Source organism: Pimephales promelas, chromosome 17 (genome assembly GCF_988280905.1).
Source record: "Pimephales promelas chromosome 17, fPimPro1.hap1.1, whole genome shotgun sequence".
Classification (NCBI taxonomy): Eukaryota; Metazoa; Chordata; class Actinopteri; order Cypriniformes; family Leuciscidae; genus Pimephales; species Pimephales promelas.
The window spans coordinates 22,831,558-22,841,259 of record NC_142785.1 but is presented as its reverse complement, the minus strand read 5'-3'; the positions used below and the strand labels follow the sequence as shown (position 1 = coordinate 22,841,259).

Here is a 9,702-nt window from a genome sequence, read left to right as displayed (position 1 = left end):
GTTGGTTGATTATTAAATTTGAAATCAAAATAGTTTATAATAAAATACCTTACCTGGAAACATCTAACAGGTATTTCTTTAAAAATTCACGCATTATATAATTACATGAGTTTTTTTATTGGACTACTTAATATGATGCACATTTTTAAATATTATGTTACATTCAATCTTCACAAGAATTAAGTTAAGTAATTAAAACACCAAAACTGGGGTGGTGATGGTGCAGTGGATAAGACACATGCCTTTGGTGTGAGAGACCCAGGTTCGAATCCACTGTGAGACACCAATGTGTTCCTGAGCAAGACACTCATCCCCTAGATGCTCCAGAGGCGTGCGACCTCTAACATATATAGCAATTGAAAGTCACTTTGGATAAAAGCTTTGGATAAAAGCGTCAGCTAAATGAAAAAAAAATGTAAATGTAAAAAAAAATTATAATTTGATAGAATTTGCTCTATAATGATATTATGGTATTGATAGTTATAAATACTTTAAAAAGATCAACTAAATTTTGTCTAGAATGATATTTAAAAAGTCTGACAATCTAAACACATACAAAATGTAATACACCACTAACTAGGTTCTTTGTTAACATGATTCTTATATATTTTTTCAATTTAAATCATCTGTGCAAAAATGAGGCTTTAATACAAGGTTCTTCAAATTGACACAATAGTTAATTGCAGTATTGCTTACTGTAAATCACATCAGTGGATAAAACAGCAATATTTCCATTGTGCTGTCCATTGGGAGGCTCTCCAAGCTTCTCATGACAACATCTGCTGAAACATCTGACTCATTAAGTCTCCTGTGAAATCTGAATGGCAGTTCGTTGTAACAATAACATCTCCAAAACAAAAGCTTTTAATTCAGTTCTGCCATAAGGCACGATATCTTTTGTACTCTCTGATCTAATAAAAACAAGAATGAGAGCAAACTTCTGATCCAGCACTACTGAATTTAATTATGCTATGCTATATAAAACAAGTAATAGTTATCAAAAAATGAGGTAAAGTTTCAAGTATTGCTGTTGTTTACTGAACATATTTATTGAGTGCATGTAAGGGACATTGCTCACCAAGCATCATTGGGTCTTGTGAAGAGAAGCTCTGCAATTGCACAGACTAAACAGTGACAAATGTGGAAAAAAAAAAACAGCATCACCACATCACAACAGCAAAACAAAGACACATAGAGAAAATATCCTGTAGAATTATCTGTGTAGGTCTGAACCAAACAGCTTCAAAAATAACATTATTTTTGCATTCCTGCATTGCATTCGAACAGCCTCTGATTGTTTATATTTCTATTTGCACACTAAATGCTTTTCCAAAAACATGTCCATTTGAAAGTTTATATTAGAAATAAATTAACTTGCTATACACAGTTGAAAAATCTTGCTGTTTTAATCATTTGGAACCAACTCTTTCTCCCCTGAGGTACAAAATTCAGCCATGGAACTATGAATACTCATACTTCTTGGAAGGCTTCTCCCTCTGATTTACACACAGATTTTTTGTTTTCATTTTGCCATAGGTGTATATATATATATATATATATATATATATATATATATATTTCACATAATACATATTTGTGTACTTCACCTGATCTGTGATTGCCATTAGCTTTTTTTGTAAACAAAGATGTAGGTAAACATTTCAATAATATAACTATAATATTTACAAGTAATCTGTCCATATAAATTTAACATAAAATACAACACGGACATTACGTATATGGTAACACTTTACAATAATGTGTGAACATTAGTGCATTAGGTATCATGAAATAACAATGAACAATAGGTTTTATAGCATTTGATAATAGGTGAATGTAAATTTATAAGTATAATTAATTACATAAATTCCCTTGACCGATTGTTGTTTAAATTAACAATCAGTTTTCCCCATGGTTTCAGAAATGGTATCGGATACCATTATTTTCCAAGTTATCGTATCGAAGTTAGAAATTCCAGTATTGTGACAACACTACCTCCAAGGACCTCAGTTCTAATATTATAGTAATATTGCTGGAATGTTTGTTTTGTTACTATGCTGATTTTGTTGTACACTGTAGCTGAAGCTTTACGAAAATTCCAACATCAAAATTTCATGTCCATGTTGCGAACACACATGAATTAAAAGTGAACAATAGTACTTTTAAATTAAATTAGCATTAATCTAAATTATTAATTACTGTATAATGTTTATTATTAGTTTATGATAGTTAATCCATACTTAATGCAGTTTTATAAATATCGTTAAGGAATTAAACCTTATTGTAATGTGTTACCAAGTATATTTAAACTCTGTACAAAAACAAAACAGACATTCCACAGACTCAACATACCAAAGCAACATACAAACTTTGGGCAGTACTTTCCTGTTTATCTTTTGTGTAAAACAAATTGAGAGTCCAACAATAATAAGCGCCATTGTGCATTGAGATAAATAATCTATTTCTTTTGGAGTCAGGAAACTAGAGTTGCCAAGATGGTGAATTTCACTCTGCAATGCAGATGTGTACAGGGCTTCCATGTGGATGATTTCTGACTTGTCAGAATGGACAGTATAAATGTCCAACTCATTAGAAGTCAAAGCCAGATATGAGGTCAACGCAAACCCTCCAGTCTTGTCTGCCTCAAGGAAACAGGATGTAGGAGACAGAATCCTCAGTGATCAGACAGAATCCATTTCACTGGCTCGAGGAACAGAATAAAGTACTCTGAAAAAAATAAAAGGGTGCGCAGAAGGGAAGGGATCCATGACTGCATTGCTATGGCTGCAATGCGATACTCTACAATGAAGATAATCCAAAGGCAAATCAAATAGAATAGGTTCATGTCAAACGCAGTCAAAATGATCAAAATAGAGCAAGAATATTTTCATAAATATGAGAGAAACTGATTTTGAATCATGTTAGGAAAGATAATGCAGTTGTTAGAGACTATTGCAGTTGTTTGAAGGAAATTATTCTTAACATGGTGAGTCACTAGGGAGAGGTGGAGATGAAAGTTCTCACGCTTTTCTCTTGGTTATTGCCCTGCTTTGAAATTTGATCCTTGATGACAAAATTTGATGATCAAAAAAATAAAAAAAATAAAAATGACCCAGTTCACAGTGATAATAGACCAAAGTTTGAGAAAACCGATGAACTGGGAATTGTTTCATCTCTCTTAAAGGTCATCCAGGATTGAAACGAATCAACAGGTGAGGTGGCGGAAACTCAAACCCCACATTGGCCTCTTAATGTTGGGATACGCATTGTGCCGAGACTTGCTTTTCTTCTCTTGCCCACTGTGCTCTTCCTTTACTTTCCCCTCTTCTGTGTGGAGGAGGGAGATACCAGCCGTCTTGGCTTGATTTGCTCTTGTCTTGCCCCAGACAGTCATTTTTCCCTGTAACGGCAGCAAAACAACCAGTTAAAATATGTGGAGCTGATTTGGCAGATAAACATGCTCTTAGTCTGTCGGTTCGTGCTAACCCAGACCGCACTCCCATATGGGCAGGTTTTGAACAGAAGGGAGAAAGAAAAAGAACAGTATGTGACTGTGCAAACTCTTTGCTCTGTGTGGAATTGATTAAGCAGTGCATAGGGGCCAAGTCTCCTGCTTTATCTAGCTTACATTTTCCTATTATGGTAGTGCTTGATTACTAGAATGCACTGCCTACAGGGTGTGATCCATAAAAATGGTGGTTTATAGATGCTGGCTTCTAATGCAGCAAAACAGGTATCATTTGCTTCACTTTAAACTTGCTTCAGTATTCAGTATTATAGAGGTCTGGCTCTACAATGGCATTTCCCAATCTGCAAACTGTTTGAGAACAATGGCTTTGGCTTTGACAAGATTTACTTGCCATATGAATTACAAAGAGCGATAAATGCCTCTTTTTTATCCAATTATCCAGAGGCATTTATATGATGTTCGTAGTTGTCTGAGGTTTTCTCTGTTGCTAACCTTATAATGGAAGAAAACTATTTTTATTTCAATTCAAATAATTGATTGAAGAAGTAGAAGTACTGAAAAAGCATAATTATGTGAGTACACCAGTTCTTTGGTGACCATATTGCCCCCTCACGAGTCATAACCTACCATATTGAGTCCAGTCCCACAGCTTTGTTTGCATATGAACCTGAGAATAGTGTGGAATCAAACACCTTCGTGTCACAATTGTGGGCTTGTCCCATTGCCCTGGGAGGTGCTGACACACAGCAGCTGGTGTATGCAGTGTCTTGTCATCATGACATAAGTCAAAATCTTCCATAACCTTTGAAGCTATCAGAAGGTGAGATATAGCCATGTGCTTTAAATAACACAGTAATATTAGAACAATCTATTCAGCTGCTTCAAAGATTTGTTGACCTAGTGAACTGTGAACCGGTTGCCTCTGTATATTTGTGTAAGCACTGCTCACTCAAATACTTGACTGTGTTTAGTCTTGAAGGTCATTTCAGTAGAATAATATTAAACGTTAAACTTTATTACATTTTTCCCATGAATCTACACTTGAATATTTCTTTCAACACTGCATGGCAACATTTTTACACTATAGCATCATTTCAATTATGTAAATAGAAGATTACATCCACATAAATCGTATTATACAACAATTAGTTTTGGTCCCAGAATTTTATTGGCAGAGTGAAGTTCCACTGTGTTAGCTCTGTGTCCTGACAGGCATTGACTTTTTTTCTCCATGCAGGTTACATCAATATAGACCTTAGTAGGTTAGGAGCCATATTGAATTTAATGTAGAGGAAAACAAGGCTGTGAGGGATTGATTTCTCATTCAACCTATTTGTTAGTTTAACAACACTGATTCAGGAATGAAACATGTGAATAGCTTTTTGAGAGTGATATTGATTTATTCTTTTAATCTATTAGTTCAAAAACTTATTCAGTCAGAAATGACAGTGACTTGCTTAATGAGTGAGTCATTGAATCGTTTAGTTAACCAATTCGTTAAAAAAGGCACCCATATACCCAGATTTGCACAAACACTATATTAATATTGAACTGTTTGTATATTTGTAAGTTATATTTGTAATTTACGTGATATTTTTCTCTTTTTTACGGCATTTCAGGATGGGAAAGCAAAGTAAGAACTTCATTGTATAGGGAACCATAGTTCCCTGAGATAGGGAATGAGATGAAGCGTTGATGCTTTGGGAAAGCCTCCAGCGTGAATGTGTCTGAATCATCTATCTTAACTAGACCAGGAAAAGATAAAGTGCATCCGGTACAAACTGGCATTAGCTTTGGAAATTGCAGAAGCAAGTCGATCGCAAGGATGCGGCAAGTATGGCAGGGTGACGCTTCGTCTCGTTGCCAGTGGTGGAAAGAGTACTGAAAAACATACTCAAGTAAAAGTACCATTACATTCCAAAAAAGGTAGTGTGAGTAGAGTAAAAAGTACTTGTCCAAAAAACTACTTGAGTAAGAGTAAAAAAGTAGCTTATTTAAAAGTACTCATGAGTAGTGAGTAGTGAGTACTGAGGTGCGGATTCTACCCCTTTTAATAAACACTGTGCACTACAATTTATAAGTTTTAAAAAAAAATTGCACATACTGTAATTCACATTATATTTTGTTCTTTGTAAGAAAGATTGAAGAATATCTATCATCCATCTTTTTAAAATGCATCGAATCAGTACACTCATCACAATTTAAAATCATATTATTTGGGGGGAAGGCATTTAAAATTAGGCGAAAAGCCATTGGGCCTGAGCATGCTATTTTTGCACATAAAATATCAATATTCATGACTGTGCAAAGAATTCAAAAACTTTTAGAAACTCATATGATAGTTCAGCATCACACACCAAGAAATGGGTTAAAGTTTTCTATGCTTAATTTGATTTGATGACAGTCACGAGACCGATTACTCGATCCAATCACGTTGATGGATAAAAATAAAATTAAATTAAAACAAGCATGTAACGAGTAACGACCACAAACAGAAGGAAAATAGCGGAGAAAAAGTACCAGTACATCACTTAAAATGTACTCAAGTAAAAGTAAAATTACACAATTTTAAACTTACTCAAAAAAGTACAATTTCTGAAAAAAAACGACTTAATTACAGTAACGTGAGTATTTGTAATTCGTTACTTTACACCCCTGCTCATTGCCTATCTCAGGAAAATATGGTTACAGACGTAACCTGAGACGTTCCCTTTCGAGGGAATTCACAATGCGTCGATGGCACTTTGGGACCTCCTCCAGCTTGAATGCGTCTGAAGCATCTATGTCAACTAGTCAAATGGAAAGAATGAGCGTCACGGGCAGGTGATGTCATGACTAGGAAAAGATAAAGCGCATCCGGTACAAATTGGCATTAGCTTCAAAAATTGCAGAAGCAAGTCTATCGCAAGTATGCAGAAAGTATGGAAGGGTGACGCATTGTCTCGTTCCGTATCTCAGGGAACTATGGTTACAGACGTAACATGAGACGTTCCCTTTCGATGGAACTCACAATGCGTCAACGACGAGAATATCCAAATCGACAAACTTTCAAGTACCTGAGTGTCAGCCTATTCAGGGGCCAAACCCACAGCTAGGGGCACAATATTGTGCCCCCTACCTGAGACGGAAGGTCTCTCTTGATCCCAAGAGAGGGCCGTCGAGGAGAAGAATTAGGTCCGCAAACCAAATTCAGCTCGGCCAGCGTGGTGCTACTAGCATTAGGCTTATTCCATTCTGGGGGATTATCTCCAGAACTCCTGAAATCAGACGTGGAAACGCCTCGGCCACGTCTGCACCAAGGTTATAATCGTTAACGAAAACGAAAGAAAAAACGAAAACTCATTAACTGAAATTAAAATTAAAAATGAGGCTTAACAAAAAAACATTAACTAACTAAAACTATAATGTATGTTTGGCAAAACTAACTAAAATAAAATAAAATTCGTTTTTAACGTCTTTGTCAACGTCTTTCATTTTTTAACGCTATTTAAAACATGCAGTGTATTCGTTCATCATTTTCTTTTCCCTGCTCTCCCTTCGTCTTTCTGTCACATGCACACACACACACACACACACACACACAACCCTCCCCTCCGTGACCATGCACACCGCATCTTCATGAAAACGAGGGTTCGACGTTGAAAGCAAGTTTGTGAAAGTTTGATATCTCGTGATCACATTTACACCATCACACATTAAAAAGTGGTGTAAAAAAATATTTTAAATTCTTAATACAGTTTTATTAGCGTGTTAATGTTGACCCGAGAAACGACTGCGTCTTCTTTAGAAAACGTCTTAGTTAACTAGTTGCAAATTTGAAGTAAAATGCACTTGGGTTGTCGATGTCAAAACACTATAAGCTGTGATTCAAATATTAAATAATGTTATGTCATCATTTTACTTTTACAATGAATGTTTGTCGATTCAATCCAGTTGAGTAATCAGGAGATTCCCACTAGATTAGAAGTAGTTTTTTTTAATGGTTTAGTGAGAGAAGCCGGTGCCTTCAGGGACGATGCTGAACCGCTAGCTTGTAAGCGTCTGTTCTACCAGGCGCATTGCCCCATTTCACACTCTCTCAACCCCCAATATTTGAATTTGCATGAACTTGCGGGCTGAAACAAGATGAGTAAGGCATTTTTCCTGATCTAGACAGCTCACTGTGTAGATCGAGAAAAAAATGGAAGGCCCCGTGATGGAGGTTAAACAATAGAGGGAAGGAAGCGCCCCTTTTCCCTGCTGGCCATTCAATATTTATCTACAGCCTTAGTAATCAACTCCACCAGCTCCTCATACACTGGGGAAATAGATGGCGAAACCTTTCCCCCATGATTGTGTCACTTTCAATGCTCAGCACATCTACCTCCTCAGAGGTAGAGCACTGAAGCATTGGTCTCTCTCCCCAAAATCTCTCTCCGAGGGCTTCCGAGACCAGAGAGAGCAATGGATCCCTTGGGAAAAGGAGGAGAAACGATCCCCGGACCTGTCTCCAACCCCATAAAGAGATCCATTTGCGATCCCCATGGAATCCAGTCCTGCACCCTGAGAACCACGAAACTGAACACTTTCTTTGAAAAGTGACAGGCGAGAGCGGAGCATGTGAAGCGAAAGCTTCTCACAATGCTTGTACCCTGTAAGGCTTATACCGCAATCTCCACTGCCAAACACATCACACAAAGCTTGTGTGTCCCCACTCATTAAATAACTCGAGCAGGGAGAAACACAGAGTCTGTGTAATTGTTTTGCCATAGTGTTTAAATATATATATCAAACACACAACAATAAATATAACAGACAGATTTACACAGATCGCTTGCTGAGGCAACAGAAGCTAATGCCGGTTTGCACCGGATGCGCTTTATCTCTTCCTGATCATGACGTCACCAGCCCATGACGCTCATTCTTTCCATTGGACTAGTTGACTTTCAGACACATTTACGCTGGAGGTATTCCCAAAGCATCATCGACGCACCCTCGAAAGGGAACTAGATGAAGTAAGGGGAAACACTGTGCCTAAAAAGTAATAAGTCTTGTTAATTTAATTGTTGTATATAGTATATACATATATAGTTATAGTTATAGTTAACTATATAGTTAGTATAGTTATTGTATATAGTTATATATAAGTATATATACAATAACTATATGGCAACACAGCAGAAACGACATAAATCATAACTTGCAAGTAAGTGAAGTAAATGATTTTAACCCTAAATCAGGGGGGTATGTGCAGCTGTCTGTGGTCATTTAGGCTAGTACTTTTGGGCAATAAAAGAATCACTAAGGTCCTCATCCCAGGAATTATCACAGTGGGATTTCAGCAAGGTGACATCTGCCGGACAGACCAGCTACACGCAGCCCTACCGATCACCAGATTAGCAGACAGATTGTTTACACTGCAATCAATCTCCAACTGTTTGAATTCCATTAGGCTCCAACAGGCTTCCCAAAATTCTCTGAGATCCTACCAACCAAAATCATGTCATGTCCAAAAATGACCTTCCTAAATGTTTTCCTCTTAACACCTACAATAAATTGCATATCTGCCACTAACCATTTTGTGTATATTCCTTCATGAGACACATTCTTCATTAGTTCTTGTTTAGATTTTCAAAAATAGACTTCACTCCTGATGTGCAAGAAGCAAGTTTTCTCCAGAAAAGGGAAGAACAAGAAGATGTCATTATATGCCAGCGGTCATTAGAAATGAGCCCAAAATAAATGAAGCTTGTGCTCATTATAAACATAATGACTTTGCATCAGGGCCAGGAGATCAGGGACTGAGCAGCCAGGCAGAACACACCACAATCTCCTTACTATGATTAGGCTACTAGGAAATAGAGAAGAAATGTCATCACTTGGTGAAAGAAAGAGGGGAAAATCCAAAATATTAGATTTAGTCAGGCACGAAGCACCATCTTGCCTGTTAGCACCTACAGCAGCATTCTATGAGTGATGCCCTGAATTCTGAGTATAATTCTGGTCAGACAAAATTAAACTGCTTTAGGGCAGTTGTAATTTTGTACGGCCCTTTCACACTACTTTAAGTCAATCCAATCACTGGAGAAAATACAATACTGTAGCAAGGTTCAGGGAAGGAGGCAGGAACCGGATAACAATCAAAAAATAAAACTTTATTTAAATGAAATAAACGAACAAAATACCTGCCAGCAGTCCCTCACGGAACTGCTGGCTACCCAAATAAAACATAACTACCGGCAAGCAGCCCCTTG

At 37.0% G+C, this 9,702-nt stretch overlaps 1 protein-coding gene across 1 annotated transcript in view; it reads right to left on the bottom strand.

Moving 5' to 3' along the window:
* Positions 1-385: 385 nt before the first annotated feature.
* uts2r1 (urotensin 2 receptor 1) overlaps positions 386-9,702 on the bottom strand; it is a 35,231-nt gene continuing 25,914 nt past the window's right edge. The window contains exon 3 of the mRNA XM_039664891.2: positions 386-3,400. The gene's annotated coding sequence lies outside the window, so the exon portion shown is untranslated. The remainder of the gene's footprint in view (positions 3,401-9,702) is intronic.